We start from the raw sequence: 23,314 nt of genomic DNA, 5'->3' as shown, positions 1-23,314 counted from the left end.
TAATTTTCATCACCTGTGGTATTGCGAGGTAATTGTTAAAATCTCCAGACAGGATGGTTGATGGCTTTCTCTGTTTTTGAGTTTTGATTTCAAACTGTATATTTCAATGGGTATCAAAATTGGATTTATATGTCTTTTTATCTAATTAAGCCATTTATCAGTATAGAATATTTTATTTATATCCAATGAACTTCTTGCTTTAAGGATTATTTTATCTGATAACATTAGTAGCACCCACTTTGATTTCCAGTGTTCACATGGTAAATATTTCTCCATCCATTTACTTTCAGTTTTATTGTGTCCTCATATTTAGAGTGGACTGTGTGTGTGCATGTTTCTAGGAGTTTCAATATCATTTAATTTAATGTAATGGTAAATGAGTTGAATTTAAGTCTACCATATTGCTCCTGTTTCGAATTTATCCCATCTGTTCTTTGTTTATTCTGATTTTTTTTCCTTGATTTAATAGATTTTAAATTACTTTACCATTTTATCATCTTTTAGCTTTTGTTTATGATTACTTCTGTTGATCTTTTAATTATACTATCCATTTTTTAATTTGTTAAAAACTACATTAAAACAATATATGAGCCACTTCTCAAATGTTGCCATACGTAGGCTCCATTTACCTTCTATGTACCATTTGTTCTATTCTTGTGTTTTACTATGTGTTACAGATTCTGTGATAAATTCTATCATTACTTCCCCCTCTGTCTCTGCCTGCCTCTCTGCCTACTTACACTCTCTCTGTCAAATAAATACATAAAATCTTGACAAAAAAATTATATCATTATTCTAAGATGTCAATATTCGTTATATTTACCAATTTATTTGCTATTTTTGGAAACTTCCAGTTTTTCTTAAAGGTTTTTTATTTCATCTGGGATGCTTTACCTTTAACATAAGTAACTACTTCTAGTATTTCTTAGGGTTCATATCTGTTGGAGACAAATTATCTCAGCTTTTCTCTTTTTTATAAAATCTTAATTCTGCCTTTGTTTTTGAATAATATTTTATTGTCATGTTATATCTTTCAATATTTTAAAACTGCAATTCTGCTGTATTCTGCCTTTTATTGTTTCTGTTGAAAAGCAAGCTTTTTATTCCATTTGCTGTTAAGTATTTTCAATCTGTATTTGTTTTGTTTTTGTTTTTGTTTTTAGCAATCTGTGATTTTCTTCATAGTTTTCCAACTGTATGGTCACTGATTTGCTTGAATCTGTGGTTTTATATCTTTCATCAGGTTTAGACAATTCCTAGTCTTTTTTTTTCAGTATTTTTTCCAATATTCTCTTTTCTTCTCATCTTATACCTCAACTACATACATTAGAAATATTTTGAACTCTTCTTTGTATATCTTTTGTTCTCCCCACTTTTCTATTTTTTCCCTATGTTTCAGTTTGAAGATTTCTATTTATCTCTTTCTGAAATCACTAATCCCATCTTCTGTAACCCTTCCATCAAGATTTTAACTAGTTATATATTGGTATTTATATATTGGTACTTACAGGGTATAGATTAGATTCTTATTTCTATTGATTCCAGATATATTTTGAAGTTACTTTGCTTTTCATTCATTCTTTCTATATGTTATTCCATTTTATTTAGTGTATTAATCATGTTATCTGAGATCTTTGTGCATCACATCCAATATATGAATCATCTCTAGTTCTGCTGCTATTCACTAATAAACATAACTAGTAAAATTTTTAAAAGAGTTTGACATTATAGTTTCTTTTGAATATAAGTCACTTTTTACAAGCTTGTAAACAGAATCAAATTAATGCTGTCCAGTCCTCTAAGGATGCAGGCCAAGACTTGTGATCTTCAACAATAGCATCATAATACAAAGTGCTAACAATAGGGTTATAAACACTAAGTAATTACCACTTATTTATATATTTCCCTTAGGAAACAGCTAAAATCCCAGAGCTTAAATGCATGATATATAGAACATCTCTATCTGCAGAGGACAGGATCACCCGAATTATATGCTTGGCTAAACTATTGGTAAACCAGATCAGAGCTAGCCATGAATTAATGAGCAGGGGAGATTTTTATATTTTAAAAACTTGCTCTGAGGCTTAAAAAAAAAAAAGACAAAAAACACTTCTGATTGCTATTAATAAGAAAGGAAATAAGCAAATATTACAGATGGGGGTGCCTGGGTGGCTCAGTGGGTTAAAGCCTCTGTCTTCGGCTCAGGTCATGATCCCAGGATCCTGGGATCGAGTCCCGGATCGGGCTCTCTGCTCAGCAGGGAGCCTGCTTCCTCCTTTCTCTCTCTCTGCCTGCCTCTCTGCCTATTTATGATCTCTGTCTGTCAAATAAATAAATAAAATCTTTAAAAAAATAAAGCAACATGGCAATCCAATTTAAAAAATAATATATTACAGATGCATCCAGACCAATATTTAATTTTGCCAGGACCTTCCACTAGAACACAAAATTGGAGATAAGTATAGAGGATAAAATACTTAGATATTTTCAAAATAAATTACCCAACTGCCACCTGTATCTGTTTTTCCCCAAATGTGATTATCTAAGTGTTGGATATTGAGTGCTAGAATGCGGTGCACCAGAAGTCCAAAACTAGTAAGTTTTGTTTGCTAGAATTATGTATTTTATATATTATAGAATCCTGGATTTTTTAATTTTTTCTAAAAATTATTAGATTGTCTTCTTTCATGCACTTAAAAATTTATTGTTGTCTTTATTTAATATTTTTAGGACAAGTTATCTTAGGTTCTCCTTTTTTCAGTGTTGAAAATATCACCCCTTAGGTGTGCTTTTTATTCACAGTTAATGGTCTTCCTGGAATTTCAGTTAAAGATCCAGCATGGTCACCAGGGTCACTCCATTACAGCTGGGCTTGAAATCCAAATTCTATTTCTTTGCTCTATATTGCCTCTAAAATATTTTCACATTTTTCTGGCCTCAAAGTAGCTATGTTCTACTAAGCATGTACATATATCAAGGACTTTTTCTCTGAAGACTTTTCCTCTCTAAGACTTTATCTCCTAAAATGCCGCTTGCCTAAACAACTTTGATAATGTAGTATCTGTCACCTCTGCCAGTTGAGATCTCTCTTTTTGTGGGTTCTCTCTCCTCACAGTATGATCTAGACTCTTCATTCAAGGCAAAACTATTGTGAATATTGGCCTTATATTCTAAGTTTATCTTCTCTCATAAATTGTGGCCCAAAGTAGATTATTGCCCAAATGCCTAAAAAGAATTTCTTTATATATTTTGTTAGTTTTGAAAATAATATTTTTTCCTTCTCCCTCTCTTCTTCCTCCTCTTTTTCTTCCTAATTTTCCATGAAAATTAGAATTTGAACATGAAATACTTAGTGGAAAGTATGCCAATAACAGAGCGAATAAACATAGAGTCATCTATTCCAGTTCACATTTTAGTGCTACATGGAACAGTTTTTCTCTCTTTTAAAAATTTTTTTAGTTTTTATTAACATATCACTGCACTCACCATAGCACATACCTTCCCCAGTGTCCATAACCCAACCACCCTCTCCCTACCCCCTTCCTCCCAGCAACCCTCAGTTTGTTTTGTGAGATTAAAGAGTCTCTTATGGTTTGTCTCCCTCCCAATCCCATCTTGTTTCATTTTTTCCTTCCCTACCCCCCAAACACTCCACTTTGCCTCTCAACTTCCTCATATCAGGGAGATCATATGATAATTGTTTTTCTCTGATTGACTTATTTTGCTCAGCATAATACCCTTTTGTTCCATTCACATCATCACAAATGGCAAGATTTCATTTCTTTTGATGGCTGCATGATATTCCATTGTATGTATATATACCACATCTTCTTTATCCATTCATCTGCTGATGGACATCTAGGTTCTTTCCATTCTTTGGCTATTGTGGACATTGCTGCTATAAACATTCGGTGCACATGCCCTTTTGGATCACTACATTTGTATCTTTAGGGTAAATACCCAGTAGTGCAATTGCTGGGTCATATGTAGCTGGGTCATATGTAGTATTTACATATGTAGTATTTACATTTGGTAACTACTACTGTGAGTACTCTAGTAAGTGCTCTGTAGCATTGGAGTTGTTGCTTAGTATCTCTGAGACTGAATTTCCCATATTTTAGTAAATGGTATGATTAATCTACCACATACTTTAGATAGAGTTTTAGATATAAGATAAGTATGGCAGTATTATCTATTTCTATATTTGCCAGTAGCTAGGAATCATAGGTCTCAGGATGAAGTCATGGTAAGTTTATTGTATATAATAATTTATACATTTATGATGTTTTATACCTTTTTCCTTAATTGTTGCATGTACACACACACACTCACAAATAAAAACCAAGCCCACTATGGACTCTGAAAAGGAATCTGAAACCAAGACCAACCAAACAAAAAAAAACTGTACAAATGAGAGCATTGAGCCTGAGAAAGAATAAAGAATAAATGATTTTTAAACTGAGAGTACAAAAGGACTGAGGTGGAACCTGAACCCAACCTGACAGATTCTGAGTTCATTCTCCTCTGATTATACTGTAGACCATCCCTGTTATCCCTGCTGATTAAATAATCAGAGAAAGAGTTGACTTACCCATTCTGTAAATATTTATTTAGTGCAAACTATGAAAAAGGCAATGTATAAGATTCTAGATTATAACAGTTAATAAAGGCAAAGAAAATCCTTGCCTTTATATGGCTTGCATTCTACAGTGGAAAGAAAAGGTTGCAAAGAGGTTTTGAGCCATGTGTAAGTTGCGAGACCATGAGAGAAAAATGTACTAGGCATATTTGAGAAAATCAAGGAAATCCATGTGTTTGTGAGTAATGAGAAAGGAGAAGAGCAATAGGAGATAAGGTTAAAGTGTTAGATAGTTTTGTAGACTATCCATAGGACTTCGGCTTTTAACATGAATAAGATAGAAAGTCATTAAAGTTTTCTGATGAGAAAAGTATTGTAATCCATTTTATGTTGTTTCACGTTAATTTTGGTTGCTATTTTGAGATTATTGTGAAAGATCTAAATGCATAAGCTGAAAAGAAGAAGAAAACTAGAAAGTTATTGAAATGAAAGGTGTAAGTGATATGGGCCAGCTTGGTAGCTGTGGAAGTAGAAAGAAGACACTAGATTCCCTATTATAGGAGTAGAAATAATAGCATTTTCTAACAGATTGGATATTGGCTTTGAGAGAAAGAAATCAGAAATGATTCCCAAGGTCTTTCTTGACAGTGCATTGAGCTCGGGACAGTTACAGAGAGCATTCCTTCCTTGGAGGAAGCCTATGATTTCACTTTGGACTTTTTAGGTTTGAAATGCCTAAGAGTCATTCAATTGTATATCCTAATTATGGAGATGAACTCAAAAACCTAGAGTTCAGGGAAAGATTCAGATTGAAATCATAAATGTGGGAACCCTCAGCAATATATGAGATACATCCATGAGACTGGATGAGGTCTTTAAGAGAGTAGACACAATGAAAAATGGGATACCAGGGCAGAAATTGAGGATATAAGGAAGAAGCTAAAAGTGAGATTGAAAAATACCAAGCAATGTAGGAGTAAAACCAGACAAGGGTATTACTTTAGATACTTAGTGAAAAAAAAAAAAAAAAAAGCTTTGAAGAAGACAAGATGCCTGCCAAAATGTCCAGAGAGATTATAATCTTTCATGTTTCTCTGGATTTTTCTAAGACAGGACATACTTCAGTGTTAAGGTATTTTATAAGGGAGGCTTATGCTTAACCTGGACAGACTTAAAATACAACTTTTGTTCTCTAATAGATACTAGACTCAATTTTAGATCCAATTTTCAGTTTGGAAACTCTGTAGCCCCAAAGAACTTTCCTAAGCTCTCCACTTTCATTTTCTCTTTCTTTTTTGACATCTGGGGACTTCTCTTTTTTTCGCTTATCTTTATATTTTTTTTCCATTCATTTTCTAATTTATTCTACTTTTTGTGTGTTAATCGAGTGTTGACTTAATCAGAATCAGTCAGAATTGTGTGATATTTTCCTCGACTATTCCATGAGGAACTTGTGTCTGATTCCAAACTAAACACAATGCAGAATAAAACCATGTTATGGAGCCAACCTGTCTTAAAATAAGCATACTCCATTTTTTTGAGTTGGGTGGGGTCTTAGTTCCTCTTTCTTGGCAATCTGATTTTATGAATTAGTTAGCCAGTAATATATAAGTCTTCTTCAGCATAATGAGTTCATGAAATTAAATCTTAAAATTTTCTAAGTTCTTACAATACCTTAGAAGTGGTATTTCATTTGTTTTTGTGTTTTGGTATTTTTTTTTACTTTATTTTTTGTCCTTGAAAAAAATGATATTAAATTGTCTTCATGTCATCTTTTCAAGAAAATTCAGGTATTAGTTGAGTCTTTATAATAATGATCAATATTGAACACATCAGAATGGGAAAAAATGGCAAATGAGAACCATTATGGGATATTCTCAGCACTTAGGTTATGGCTGGTGTCTAATTCTCATTTATTAACCCTACTTATGCTTTCTGGGGCACATAGTAGACTGAGGTTCTACTTGAAGTTAGGTATCCCCCATTTTCCTTTCACTTGACTTTCAAGAATGCCAGAGGAAAGAGATACCAAAATGTTCAGTCTTGCTTTTGCTTAGCATGCAGAAATTATAAGATTTTAGATCACTAAAATCTATTATAAAAAAAATTTGAACATAAATTTGAGTAATTGACCATAAACAAGAGTCTAATCTCCCCTTATTAATAGTGAGTCTACCCAAGTTAGCTGCTCTGAACAGATTGCACATTCTGGAGAGAAGATGAAAGTTTGGAAAAGGCAAAGGCAAAAGTCAAATCTATTGGGAGATAAAGTCAAGGTCTGATATGGGCAGAATAATGAAAAAAAAATAGTAAAGAGCTAAGAAGGCTAAGCACTTACAGAATGTAATGTCAGTGCATCATCGTTAGTCTTGCTATTATTAAACCGAAAGGTTCTACATTACACAGCCAGTGCTTTAATATTAATAAAGTGGTTTTATATACAGTAATTGATTTGGTACATAGAACAAAAGGTGGGTCTTCTTGTCTGTTCTGTACCCAGAAGAAGCTTTATTGTTTCTTTCCATTTTACTGCATGGCCTTCAGCCATGCTAAAGTAAAAGATCTGGAGAACTAAGTCAGTTTCCTGATACACAAAATTGTTGTATGATTCCTATCAGTATGGAACTTACCCCAGTGTAAGCAGCCAGGTTTAACAGCGGGTAATAGACACCCTCATTTCAGAAAAAGAACCTGAGAAGGAGGGAGGAAAAAGGGAGGGTGGAAGGAAGGAAAGGAAGGAGTGAAGGAGAGAGAAAGAGAATATGACTGTTTTTTTTTTCCCCCCTGGAAACCAGAGTTGTCTTTGTTCTGACAGATAATGTGTTTTAAAGAGAGGAAAATTTTCCATAGCTTCTTTCCACTATAGACAGCCTGAGGCTACATTTTGATAGTCATTGAAGCTATTATGGCATTAGTTAGTCAGTCCTTGGTGAATGGAAATTATTGATAGAATACCCATAATTCTTAATAAGCATTCTAGGCAGGCTGAAATGTACCTCAGAATATATGTAAATGTACAGGCAAAGAAACTATTTCAGTTCTGCTTTCCAGGAATATTTCAAGGCTCCATAGCTCCATATCTGTTTTATTTATTCAAGATGAGTAACTATCCTAGATGCTGATCATATGCTTTCTCCATGTTCAGTGGTTTCTTAGATCAAACAAAACAAAACAAAACAAAACAAAACAACCAAATAGCAAAATCCTCAGCTTTTTTCTTGTGGTTCTTGTCTTCCTACTTTGCACTGTTTACTTCTTCCTTACCCCTTCCTGCCCCCAGCTCTGGAATCTTTTAGTAGATGAAATCTTTAGATTCTGACTTGGGTTCCTAGGGCCTGGGTAAAGATGTGTGTTCTCTGTTTTTACTGTAAAGTAGGTTCACTAATTTCAGTTGTTATTTTTCTTAATTTAGAATATCTGGTATTCTTTACATCTTACTGTTTCATTCTGCTTTTACTTGTAAATATTATTAGAACAAGTAATTTCTTTATAACATAATATATAAGTTGTCAAAAATTCAATGTGTACTGATAGCTAATGTATGAAAATACAACCACATTAACCAGCTTTATGTTTTTTATAAAATAAAACTACACAATCAAGTAGGAGAATATGATACACAGTACTTTTTTTTTTTTTTACTTATGTGTATTCTTAAGAACTTTCCAAAACAAAGCACTTACCAATTTAGATTTTTTTTTAAAGATTTTATTTATTTATTTGACAGACAGAGATCACAAGTAGGCAGAGAGGCAGGCAGAGAGAGAGGAAGGGAAGCAGGCTCCCTGCTGGACAGAAAGCCCCATGTGGGCTCGGTCCCAGGACCCTGGGATCATGACCTGAACTGAAGGCAGAGGCTTTAATCCACTGAGCCACCCAGGTACACCCCACTAATTTAGATTTTTAATGATACAGTGATTTTTAAAAATTATGTAATGATTAAACATGTGCATGTGTATACATTTATTTGCACACAGTAAAAACACATAAGTATGTTAAATATTTGAAGAAGAATTAGTAGTTCAAAGATGAGATGCCATTTGAATTTAATTAATTGCCTAGTTGCCTGGTCAAAAGTCAGAGATTATTTTCTCATCTGTAGTACATACAAACGCTTATTTCCTCTTGTCCTTAGTGTGCAGTAGAACTCTGTAGTAGTTGTTCATCTTATAGGGAAAATTTTATTCTAACATGGTTCTAATGTGAATTTTGTAATATGTTGAATACTATATTATGAATATATATTTTGCATATGAATTCCCATTCTGCAGTATTATCCATTTGTTTTTGGCAGTTGCTCTTTTTCCCTTATAAATTCAAGTCATGATTCAATGTTAAATGAGTAATTATGTCTATCATATTTCCTGCAAATATTTTATATTTTCACTTTGATCAGATCATTTTTACATTGTAGGTATAGTTATGGCACAAAAATTCTATTTTTATGTAGTCACATCACAGTAAATAAATAAAACTTACCTCCCTGTTCCTGCTTCCACTGAAGTGTCTTTAATTTAATATATCTTATATTTTAGGGTTACATATAAGATTTTGTTTATATAAAATTTTGTTTGAAAACTATTCATCTGGCCCTTTTTATTAATATAGTCATGCCTTAACCTGATAATAAGATTTCTCCCCAGTATGACTATACACTGTATTTAGTCTCTCATAAATAGAAATCAATGTCATAAATCCAAACCACATTCTGTATTCTATCATTATGGTAATTATTTCTTGCTTTTATTCTATTGCTTTCTGCCAGGAATGTCTTTAATAGTCTTTATTTTTATAAAATCTTAGCAGAGTTCATTTTTGAAAGGCATTACAAGAGAAAACAACAGGGGACTTCAACAAATATTTGTTGTTCTGAATTGTCTTAGATGGCTATTAGAGACATATTGAGTCGATTGCGGTTAAAGAATTTGGTTTGTGTCCTGATGCCATTATCTAAAGAAGTATAACTTTTGATAAAACTAAGTCACTTTTTTAAAAACTATTAATTTTTAATTTTCAACTTCCTTATCTACAAAGTAGAGATTATATAGGAGTACTGCCCAAGTTCATATGAGATTAAATTAAATGATATTAAAATAAATGTTTGTAGCGGCATGAAGATAGACACATAGATCAGTGGAACAGAATACAGAGCCCAGAAATAAACCCACACTTATATGGCCAGTTAATCTATGATAAAGGAGGCAAGACTATACTATGGAGAAAAGACAGTTGCTTCAGTAACTGGTGCTGGGAAAACTAGACAGCTACATACAAAATAATGAAACTGGACCACTTTTTAACACCATATGCAAAAATAAACTCAAAAAAGGATCAAAGACCTAAACATGAGACCTGAAACCATAAAACTCTTTGAAAGTAACACAGGCAGTAAGTTCTCTGACATTGGCTATAGCAGCATTTTTCTAGATATGTCTCCTGAGGCAAGGGAAATAAAAGCAAAAATAAACTAGTAGGACTACACTAAAGCAAAAAGTTTTGCACAGTGAAGGAAACCAAGAACAAAATGAAAAAGCAACCTAAATTAATGGGGAAAGAATTTGCAAGTGATATATCTGATAAAGGGTTAATATCTAAAATATGTAAAGAACATGTACTACTCATCAAAAAACCAAACAATCCAATTAAAAAATGGGCAGAGGACATGTATATACATTTTTTTAAGGAAGACATACAGATGGCCAACAGACACATGAAAAGATGCTCAACATCATTATTTATTAGGTAAATGTAAATCAAAACCATAATGAGATATCACTTCACACGTGTCAGAATGGCTAGGTGTAAAACACAAGAAATGACAAGTGTCCGTGAGGATGTGGAGAAAAAGGAACCCTTGTGCACTGTTGATAGGAATGTAAAGTAGCATAGCCAGTGTAGAAAACAGTATTGAAGTTTCTCAAAAAATTAAAAATAGAAATACCACATGATATTTTTGGGTGTTTACTCAAAGAAACCAAAGATACTAATTTAAAAAGATATATGCACCCCTATGTTTATTTCAGCATTATCTACAATGCCCATGATATGGAAGCAACCTAAGTGTCCATCAGTATATATGGATGGATAAAAAATATATAGGGGGCGCCTGGGTGGCTCAGTGGGTTAAGCCTCTGCCTTCGGCTCAGGTCATGATCTCAGGTCCTGGGATCGAGCCCCGCATCGGGCTCTCTGCTCAGTGGGGAGCCTGCTTCCTCCTCTCTCTCTGCCTGCCTCTCTGCCTACCTGTGATCTCTGTCTGTCAAATAAATAAAATCTTTAAAAAAAATATATATATATATATAGTATACACACACACACACACCCCACAGTGGAATATTACACAGCTATAAAAAGGATGAATCTTGTCATCTGCAACAACATAGATGAAACTAGAGTATATAATGCTAAGTGAAGTCAGGCATAGAAAGAAAGATTCAATATGGTTTCACTCATATGTGAAATCTAAGAAAATAAATGAATAAACAAACCAAAAGCAGAATCAGACTTAAAAATACAGAGAACAAACTGATGGTTGCCAGAGGGAAGGAAAATGGGAACATGGGCAAAATGGGTAAAAGGAAGTAGGAGATACAGGCCTCTAGTTATGGAATGAATAAGTCATAGAAGCAAAATATACACATAGAGAATATAGTCAATGATATTATTATAGCAAATTACGATGACAGATGGTAATTGCACTTGTGGTGATATTAGCATAGCATGTAGAGATATAGAATCGTTATTTTGTGCACCCAAAACTAATGTAATATTGTGTGTCAACTATACTCAAATAAAAATAAGTAAGTAAGCAAATAATATTTGTAAAAGCACTTTTTATATTATAATTTTGGAACAAAGTCTTAATTATTATGCTCACTTGAATATAAAAGTGAAGGGGTAAAGATTCGAATGGATTAAGATTTCTTTTTTTTTTTTTTAGAGTTTTTTTAAAGATTTTATTTATTCATTTCACAGACAGAGATCAAAGCAGGCAGAGGGACAGGCGAGAGAGAGAGGGAGAGGCAGGCTCCCTGCTAAGCAGAGAGCCCGATGTGGGGCTCGATCCCAGGACCCTGAGATCATGACCTGAGCCGAAGGCAGAGGCTTTAACCCACTGAGGCACCCAGGTGCCCCAAGATTTCTTTTTTGAATAATTAAGCTTCTTTAATAGTTGGTTAATTGAAGTTGTCCTATTTTTATAAGCATGTGTTGTTCTCAGTCATCAAAAAAGTTTAATAGGTCACTCAAGGACAGAATTCACTCTGTCCCCAGAATATTTCACTATATTGAGTTATTTTCAGAACTAAAAATCTGGTGCAAAAAAGTCTGTTAATCAGCTATATAGTTTTAATAACTGTGATCTAAGCCTATTTAAAATTGTGGACAGTTAAGAAAAGTATCTGTGATATATCCAATTATTTGACTTTCAAATTTAGTTTATTTTTCCTTTTTCTTTGAAGGGTATGGAACTAAATTTGTTATAAACATATATTGAGTAACAAATAGATATAATTCTAAAAGTTTCACTTTGAGAATAAAAATTTAACATTTATATTTCTCCTGCATCTGCCAAAATCTATGGAATCAGAATGTACTCATTCATACAACAGCAAAATCTTAATGTCCAACTCCTGTTTTACCTAATCTGTCCCTGAACCTATCAACTTTAATTTCCAACTGAATTTTTTTTTCCATTCTCTGTCTATGCCACCACTGTCTTATTTGAGTTTTCATCATTTCTTTCACCTGGATAATTATAATAATTTCCTATTTGATGTAATTACCTCTAACTTTTTTCCCTCTTATCCATTTTTCAAAGTGCCACTAAAGTTGCACATTGAATCATGTCATATTCCTTTCTTATATATCCACACTTGCTTCCTATTCCATATATTCATCTAAAACTATATTCCTCTTTAAGATCTGTAAGGCCACTCAGAATCTTGCCACAGCAGTATAGCTCAGTGGTAGAACATTTGACTACAGAATCTTGCCACAGCTTATTTTTCCAGTTTCAGCATCATAAACAACAAAGCCTCTGAACAATCAGAGTATTTGTTATATGTTTCTTTGACTGACCTGTTGAATTTTCTTTTCTTTTCCCACTTCCAGCCTAATGAAACCCTACTCCTCCATTATAACATATATAAATGTCACTTCCTCTGGGAATATTTTTCTGGCCAACTCCATGATTACAATTACTTTCTCCTTTCTTTGTGGATTCTCAATATATCATCATGGTTGGTATTTCTGTATTTGTTTTGTAATTGCCTATTTATTTTTAGGTCAAATTTGGGTCAGAATCAGATGTCATGTTTTTTCCATAGCTATACCTTTTAGTCTGTGGTGCATATTTGGCCCATTGTGAGTATCTATTGTTGTTTGGAAAGAGGAATAATGAAAAAGAGAGCTCAAATGATCTGTAAAGAAGGAGAAGGAGATACGGCATGTGAAATGGTATCCTTCACGGAGTAGCATTTTTTTTATTTTATTTTCCCACAGCACTCTTGCCATTTGCAATAAGTCTCATCATTCATGGGTTGTTATTACTGAGGTCTTCACAGAAGAAATATTATTCCATTTCTGGCTGCTCTCTGCAGCACTTATACTTCGTTATTTCCCTGTGGACTTTGTGTCCTTCAGTTTTTCTCACACTCCTTTTTTCTTCAGTAGTATCTGTGATGAAGGACTGATGCCAAGTAATCAACTTCATTTCTTTTGGAAAAAAAAAAAAATCCCAGCCTGAACTGATGGTTTATTTTATAGACAAAAGCATCCCTCCATATTCTCTGCAAAACCTTAGAAGCATTTCAGCACAATGTAGTAAATATGCCAATTGATGAAATGCCAAAGCTCTATAATGGAAAACTAAGAAAAAGATAAAAATTCTTTTCACCTAAGAAATTGCTATTAGTTCAAGTAGCACTTAACAAGTGAAATGAATATGCCCTGGAGTAGAAATTTCATCTTTGGCAGCTGCAATACCTAAGACTCACTGGCTGTCCTTTGTTCCTGCCTATTCGGAGAGTCTCATTTTATAGGGAGGATGATTGAATTTGGTTGTAATTCCTCTTCTTTTTTTATAATCATAAAATGGGGTGTTGGGTGATCATATAGGGTTCTCCCACTTGCAAATTCCTCATTATTTAATGTAATGTCAGTTTAGCTTACAGAAATACCTTTTGTTTTCTGCTACCCAGTTTTATTCAACCAAAGTGCATTTTTATGATATAGAACAGAGAGGAAGTGAATGTGGGCATGGGGTTGAGGAGGCAAAACAGACGAGGTTGGCAGATGGTTAATGATCCTTCTAGCTATATCCTCAGGGATAAGATGTTTTAAAAAAGTACCTCAGTGTGTCATTATACAAGAAAAAAATAAAGAGGCAAGATAACCTGAGTTGAGGAAGGTATTGCAGCACTTAATTTACAGCTGTGGAAAGGTTTCTGATAACACTTTTTATGAGCAAAATTGGGTAAAATATATACATCTTCCATCTACTTCCACTTGAATAAAATATAATGAGTTCTGAGAGACAGAGAAGAGACTGTAGTCCCATTTAATTTGTAGCTAGATTATATGACACTGGATTGAGGACATCCCCTCAAAGTGCCTACTAGCAGTAAGTAGGGGTGGTTCTTTTGTGTATTAGCCATTCAGTGGGTGGATTAATTGTGAGGTCTCCAAATTTAGCAAATAAAAAGGAAGAATGCTTAGTCAAATTTGAATTCAGATGAAAAATAATTTTAAGTATAGTATGTCCTGTGAAATGTACTAAAGTATTCATTGATTATCAGGAATTCTCATTTAACTGGACCTTCTATATTTTATTAAGCAATTCCTTATTAAGACATTAGAAGTCTCTTAAATAGAGATTTTTTCCTGTCCTGGAAGCATACATTCACACAAGATGAGTGAAGAATACCAGACATACTGAGCATAGAGGGTATTTTCCTCCAAACACCAGAGGTTTTTAGATAAAAAATATTATCAATTATACCTTGGTCTTCTTGAGCCTCAATATCTTAACTAGAAAGGCCAATATAAGACTGGTCACTGTTGGACACATATGCACCCTGAGACTCCCAAATAACTCACCCAAGCCTCTGCCCTGAAGGATCTCTTGTATGGAGACCAGGAGACATATTGAAGGACATTTATTGTATCATTGTTTATAAGAGTAAAAAATTGGAAACAGCTGGTTTGTCCATTGGTAGGAAAATACATGCAAACATACGGTCCATTCTTTAATTTTGAACACAGGGGTAATGTGATTAATGTGTGGGCTCTGGATCTGGAGAGCTTAGATTCAAATTCTAGCTTTATCATTTACGACCCATGTAGCATTCTGTAAGTGGCTTACCCATCTGGATCGTCTGTAAAATGACAATATTTTAAAAATATAAATAAAATATGTAATGTAAAATGAATTACAACATATAATATAAAGATATTCAAAGTCTGTCCCATAGGACTATTGTGAGGATACAGCAAATTAAATATACATGTATTTAACACAGTGCTTGACACCAAGATCACCTTGGAAACCTGGAAATATTAAATATTAGCTTCTATCAAAATGAAATATACAAAAGTAAAATAAATGAACAGAAAACATGATAGGTAGCATTCATGTGAAACAAAACAGACAAAGCAATGCTATAAATTATCTCATGCTTATGTATATAGTAAATATGTGAAACCATATATTAAATGATAAATACAAAATTATGATGGTAGATGTCCCTGAGAATTGAGGGAGGGGCCAGTTTAGGGAATAAAATAGTTATTTATAAAGTTGTAAGTAATTTACTTAGAAAACCTGAGGACAAAATCATAAAATGTTAATGTTTGCTTATTTTTGGTTTATGGATATTTGTTATAGCCTAAGCAGTTTGCTGTATGTTCAAATGAATTCAAAAGTAGACCGTGTATAGATAAAAAGACTTGTAGTCCAATGAAAGTTCTTTGTTAAAGTGTTAATTTTTAAATGATGTCTGCTGAATTAATGTACAGATGTGATACTGAAGAATCTTATCAGATAATTTAAGATATCTAACATTCATTGAAGGTCTAATATATGCCAAGTGCGTTTTTAACACAACCATGATGTGAATTGGATTTTGTTGTTTCCACTTAAGTTATGAGGCTGAAGGGTAACTTTGCTAATTGCCAGTGTAAGAGGTAAGAAAGTTGGGAAGCATATCTGTCTGCCTTACTTCAGAATTTATTCTCTTTTAATTTCATTTAATGCATCCTAGTTTTACAAATATTTATCTCTCCCAGTTATCAATAGACTGGTAATCTGCTTTTAGAAATTTTATTTTCCTATAATTAAAACTTGTTAAAATTATGCATGATTTGTATGATATATATGTGTGTATATATATAGTTATTTTCAGTTATACCCAGGCTATTAGCAGTTTTTTCACATGACCTGTCAGGCTTTCAGGGGTAAGGAACATAATTTAAAACACAGAGGGAGTAAGCAATTCAGTTTAGCATAGGATTTGGGGTCAGGATCTTTCTGGCATGTGGTATTTGAGTTTAAGACCGATACCACATGAAGTCCTATTTTTAAACAGAAAAAAAAAAAAACACATTAAACTATATTCTGTAGTTATATTTTTACCAAATGTTAAGTTAGTTTTAGCCTTTAGGGTTTGTTTCTGAAATAGGTGCTTCTGATATTGCAGAAAAATATCCTGCTTAATGAAGATGCCAACTAGTATGTGACATAACCTCTATATGTACTACATACACCCATAAAACACAAAGAATGAGGCTTACTGATGAGATCTAGATGCAGAGCTTTAAAAATGTTTAAAAATGTTTGATTCTGACTTTCATTAAAAAAAACTTTTCATTTGTTATCACATACAAAGCAGATAACCATAAAATTTAATGTCGGCAACAGAATTAATTGATCATATTTCATAAACAGATTCTAAATGCACAATCTTCAGACAGAATAGGATAGGAGATGATAATGAAGTGCATCTAAATGTGTAGTATTTAAGAAGAAGAGATGTACTCATTTAATCATTTGAGAATGAGGGGGGGAAAAAGACATAAATGTCCAATCCTTTGCTTAGTTTTGAATGCTGGAGATAAGTACAAATTGAATAATATAATAAGTAATGGATAATGTTTTTGCACATGCATGATTTTTGAGTGCTTTCCAAAAAGCTTAAAATTGTAAAATCTTTGAAATAGGACAAGTTCTAAGAAGAACTAAAAACTAAATAATAATGGAGAACAATCTCCTTATATTTTAAAAAGGTCATAATCCTTCTTCAAATAAAATTATTGAAGATACTTCTCAGATGTTTCTTCTTCTAGATTTAATTTTTAGTGAAAAAAAAAATGATGGGGCTTCTTTTATAATATAATGCCTGAAAATAGTACCAAGGGATTTGAAGTTTATTGACATGCATGATTTACTTTTTTAAAATCTATATTGAGATCTATATTTATATTGACTAGTGTAAATGTGTGGCTAAAAGTAACTAACAATGGATGTGAGCCCAGTAGCATTGCATGCATAAGAAGTAAAGGAATGATTATGCTTCACTTTATAAAAACTTAATTTTTTTTTTTTTTCTGTGAGTTAAAATCTTGCTTGAAGCCAGATATGCAATATGATAGTTGAAGTTTCAGGAAATTCAAGTAAATCATTCATTTATTTTTTAATAAAATAATTTAAACTAATGTTTAGTGGTGCCTGGGTGGCTCAATCCTTGAGCTTCTGCTCTTGGCTCAGGTCAAGATCCCTGCTCAGCAGCCTGCTTCTTGCTCTCCCACTCTCCCTGCTTACGTTCCCTCTCTTGCTGTCTTTCTCTGTCAAATAAATAAATAAAATCTTTAAAAAATAAGTAAGTAAATTAATGTTTAATTTTTACATTATTTTAGCCAAAGAATGGAATTAAACTTACTCTAATAAATAACTTATACAACTTAAAAAACTTAATATCAAAATATTAAATAGATTGAATAATAAAATATTAGCATACATGTATTCTTTGATAGGAAAGAAATGAGCATTTATTCATCAATTTATTTCATTTCTTATAACATTTCAAGAAAAATAAGTTCTTTTAACTCACTTGAAGTAGAAGAGAATGGAGAGTGAAATTGCTGTTTTTCTTTACATCATCCTTCTGCATTTCTAAATTTTGATTTGAAAAATGAGGTGGTATCCATATCTAAGAAAAGTAAATAAAGAAGGACAAGTATATTCTTCATTTGTACAAATTATTTTAGAATACCATTAAAATATAGTTGGTATTTTATTTTTGTGAGAAATCAGTTTTCATATCTATAGTCATTATCTTTTTCTTTTGTAATGCTTATTATTGTTAAATAGAGTCTAGATAAATAAATTTTAGTATTTGTATTGTATCTGCTGTTCATCTGCCTTCATATCCTTGGGAGACTATTAATATACCAAAGAGAAAATAATAGAATATTGAAATAGATTTTCATTGTATGGATAATTCATTTAGTCTGGCGTTACAGGAAAAATATACTCACCTATTATATGAGAATAAAATATATTCAAGGAATAAAATATATGATGACATAATTTCTATATCAGAACATGAAGTATGTATGTAAAATTGCACAAAATTAAAAAAAAAAACTGAAAATGCAAAAATACTTTAATGAGAGGGAAGAATAGAGTTAATTACATGACCATAAAAATCTCACATAATTTTGTTCATCTTCACAAATTTTTTCTAAAATTTTTTTTTTAAAGATTTTATTTATTTATTTGACAGACAGAGATTACAAGTAGATAGAAAGGCAGGCAGAGAGAGAGAGGAGGAAACAGGCTCCCTGTGGAGCAGAGAGCCCTATGTGGGACTTGATCCCAGGACCCTGGGATCATGACCTGAGCCAGAGGCAGAGGCTTTAACCCACTGAGCCACCCAGGCGCCCCAAATTTTTTCTAAAATTCTAAATAGTATATTTTGTGAGGATAAGCATTATATATGTCTTATTCTTTATTATTTGTCCCCAGCACCTGTGACAGGACTTGACACATAGTAAACAGTCAGTAAATGAAAGAAATATATGTATCAGAGTTTTTCTTGTACAAATATACACACATATGTATGCACATGTTGTTTTAAGTTTGGACAGGGAGTACACAGTAGAATAATTTTTAAATCCTCCATATACTGTGCTCGCTTCGGCAGCACATATACTAAATTCTCCATATACTTACTGGTAGATTAGTCTTATAAAATTTTGAGCAATTTTAATAATTCTCTTCTTGTGAAACTAGATTTATTTTTTTTAGATTTATTTTAGTTTTAGATTTATTAACTGTTTTGCATAAAAACTTTCTGAGCATAGGGTAAAAGAAGGATCTTTCTTTTTTAAACTTGTCGGTCCATTTTGAATGCATTAAACTGTACAGTATATGCCACAATTGGGAAGGTTCTTTAATTGATGCTTGGTGATGAAGCTTTATCATTTAGTTTAATGAAATTATAGTGTGGGCTAGTAAGTAATCTGTTTAATTACAATTCTAAATTAATTCCATTAATGAAATATATCTGTGCATATTGTCCCTGTGCTTAGACTGTGATTGTCCATTATCATTCCTTTACCAGCTCTGTGAATTATTGAGTTTCACTAATTAAATTTCATATTATGAGGTGTACATTAGGAAGTATGGAGGAAAATGCATCTTCTTTTTTCATGAAGATGATTTCTTGATTATTGTTTAGTGCCTACATAACAAATATATAATCATCACAAAATTTTGTTTGATTTTAGAAACATTCAGTACAACCAAAATATAACCTAGAAAATGAATTTCAAAGAACTTAATTCATATTGTGATACTATCTAACTGACCTCTAATTTACGGTCTGTTCTTTTTAATGGAATACAAATTTATTACCGAAAGATCAGAGTCCACATTAACAGCTACACTCATTATTGTGATAATAACCCAGAAGTGTGATTTGCAAGGAAAAGTGAAGTGTCAGTGAAAAAAATTCCAGATAATGACTCTTCACAGTGATCAAGAGTGTAATTTATTGTCTTTATATTAATTTCAGGAATTCTAAATGCAGAACTTTTAACATTTAAACATGGTCTTCTCTCAATTTTTATCTTTTACAATCCTCTAAAACATGTGCAGCTAGATCACAAATTCAGGGGATTTTCATTTCATTCTAAAACGACCATCTCAGAGTTTTTATTCCTGATTTTCTCACAAGGGCACAGGAGAAATCAGCACAAAATTAGAATGAGCTGATGTATACAGGTTTTCTTATCAATTCTCTCTGTACATAGAGATGATACATATCCACCATTCTCTAATAATTATAGTTTAGGAATAAATTCCTCCTTTTACGCCTATGTTTGAACCAGTGTCCTGATGGGTCTATCTCACAAGCCATGCAACAATAACATAAAATAAGATTAAAACATCTAAATGAGGAAATTCAAGTAAATATTTCCATTTAGTAATAAAATGATATAAAGTGCATGCCTTTAAACTTTTGCATGAAGGAGGAACTTTTAGGAAGGATCATTTAGTTCAATTGTATGAGGGTGTTTTCTAGTTTGCCAGATAGCTATTGGTTTTTAACATCCATTTTATTTCTGTCTTACATCCATTTCTGTTAAATGAACAATATTTTCAACTGCATTAATATATCAAAGTTATTGATTCCTTCAAAGTGAATTGCATAAATGTTTCACTTCAAAGCATTTTAATACATACATAATATTTCTCAGTCTCCACACCATGAATAACTAGTGATCTTTATGCTGCTGCTTGTTCCAATATTGCTTTCACTTTACAATTAGGTACCATTCCACAGAGGGCTACTGTGAATGTGGATGGCCCAATCTTTGGCAAGTATACACACAATTAAAGTCAAGGCTACCTTCCTGTCACCCAAGGTACAGAGAGATGCATTAAGACTAACAAAGCGATAAAAGGGGCCTGAAATTGAAGCAGTTTAAGAAATGACAGTTTAATGAAAGCAGTGTAAAAATACTATCACACTGATGGAAAACATCTGTCCTCCACGAATCTTGAATGATAGAAGGTTGTGTGGCTCTTGAGGAATGTGTTGCCAGCCTATGGTTATATCAACAGCAGGTCAGGCATGGCTTGTCTCTTTAATACCATAGTTATAACTGTCCAAATGTATACCATTTCACCTGATACTTTGGCTTCAGCATCACAATAGGTCACTTTAAAGTTATTTTCACTGCTTGTTGGGCCTTTCTTTCTTTCTTTCTTTCTTTCTTTCTTTCTTTCTTTTTTTTTTTTTAAAGACCGTTGGATTTTTCAATGGAGTGTGGGAATAATGCTACTGAACTATAAGGAAAAAGAAAATAAATGTATCATTGAGAGCTGTTTATAAAGGAAAGAAGTTTATAAGTACTTTAATTCTAGTTATTGTAATAATCAAAATGGAACATACCCTTCTATGATTTAGTAAAATCATAGTTGTAATCACCAGTTCGTGGTTTCTTCTGTTTTTATTATAGCAGGTGAATGGTTATAACAAGAATGCATTAGAGATTGTGATTGTGTGAGGAAAGGGTTAATGTGTTTCTACATGGTATGTAAATTACCATGACAGACTTTCACAAGAGAGAAGAGAAAAATTTGTTTATATTTCAAACTGGCAATAAGCAAGTGGATTAGTCTCATGCCCCAAATTTGGAAGAAAATGAAAGCTAATACTTTCAGTTAAAGATCATTATATTTTCCTTGCCTCTTATCCATTAAGAAGTAATTTTTGAAATCAAATTTTGCAGGTGAAAAGCCTATAATGTGGAATAAAAAATTTCCTTGGAGATAAGAAAAAAAAAATTGAATTGCTTCTCACCTGCAAAAGTAGTTAATCTAGGTGCTATTCAGACATGCTAAATGTTTAGTTATATGTGAGTTTAAAATAAATGTGTTTTCGTTCTTCAAGGAGTTCATCTCTCCATTTATTCCATTGATGGCAATGTTTTCCTATTTTTCCCCCTAGGATGAATTTAGCAGGTCTATCATGGCACCTTTAATCATTTATTCAGACTTGTCTATCACATCTAGAATTGCATTCCAAAAGTGCCCGTGAGTTGGAGAGTAGGATGAGGAAGGGCAGGAATATACAAGTATGGTAGCTATGCACAAAATATGACTTTCCGGGGCACCTGAGTGGCTCAGTGGGTTAAAGCCTCTGCCTTTGGCTCAGGTCATGATCCCAGGGTCCTGGGATGGAGTCCCGCATCGGGCTGTCTGCTCAGCGGGGAGCCTGCTTCTCCCTCTCTCTCTGCCTGCCTCTCTGCCTACTTGTGATCTCTCTCTCTGTCAAATAAATAAATAAAATCTTAAAAAAATATATGACTTTCCTATTTATGTGTCTCAGTATTTTTTAACAGATCATGAAAATTGGTATCATAATTTGCATGGTTTTAGGTTATTAGTCTCTTTTCTGTGATCCATAATATTGTTATTATAGGAAAACTTTCCCTATATAAATTCAGACGCACTTACCTTTTACCTGAATAACTGGGTTACTCATAGACTGGGCCACATTTGTTCTGGTGCCCTCAGAAAACCTTGTATTGGTGAAAACCTTATTTCAGCGGGGAGTTCACTTGAGTTTTCTAGGTTAGATACAATAGTGATTTACATGTTCAAATCATTTGATGAAATAGCAGCTATTTGGAGACTTCCCAACATTTTTATATTATATAGTAAAAATGTTTTTTGTAAGTCACTACAGTTATAAGTGGACTTACCCAAGTGTGAAACTAGGTCAGATTTCATATCAACATATTTAAATTCACATCTATAATTCTACCCAACAATGTATTTTCCAAAACAAATCTGGCTTAATATTGAGGTACAAATTACCCTTCATTTTTAGAAACTAAAACTCTATGGAGGATTTAAATTTAAAAATGTTAGTATTTCTCTTCTTACACATACTATTAAAAGGAACTTTTTATCCAGCACTCCTCCATTTCCAATGATATTTGAATTTTCATGATGTATCAGGAAGAAAAACTTAACTTGGTGCTAAATATCTTTAAACAACACTCTGTAATATCTGAGCTTTAGGTCAGAGCAGTTTGTAGTATTTGTCAATTCAAGTGAAATGGTTTTTCTGAAAGCATGTCAATCAAAAATAGAATATATTTGGTTTATAAATAAGCTATTAGTTTTATAGAGCTATATTTAAACATAAATGGAGGTAAGGAAAAATCTAAGAACTGTTAAGCAGTGATATCCTGTGGCTGCCATTTCAGTGTGATAATGTTAAACATAAAAAACAATAATTAAATATATTCTAAAATTCTATTATTTCACCTCTGCTTCAGTTATACTAACATTTCCATCAGAATTATAAGGGTGCCTGGCTGGCTCAGTTGGTAGAGCATGGAACTCTTGATCTTGGGGTCATGAATTCAAGCCTCATGTTTCATTTCTCTTTTCATTTCCTAGTAAAATTTTTGGTTCTTTCCTTAGCTGGTATGATAATGTGACAGTCTGCCACCTGATCCTTACCATTTAGCATTCTCTTTTACAAAATTAAAGATCTGTAATTTCAAGTAAGCCCAGTATGTCTTGTTTCATTCTAAGTAATGTGTAATCTAGATTTAGACTTTTCACTAATATGTTAGTTTTTTTTTTTTCCTGTGGCAATTTCTCTTTAAGCCTTCTTCCCATGAGCTAGAAAATAAACAAGTGTTTTATACAAA

The sequence above is a fragment of the Mustela nivalis genome (genome assembly GCF_964662115.1).
Source record: "Mustela nivalis genome assembly, chromosome: 3".
Lineage (NCBI taxonomy): Eukaryota > Metazoa > Chordata > Mammalia > Carnivora > Mustelidae > Mustela > Mustela nivalis.
This window is presented reverse-complemented; position numbering follows the sequence as displayed.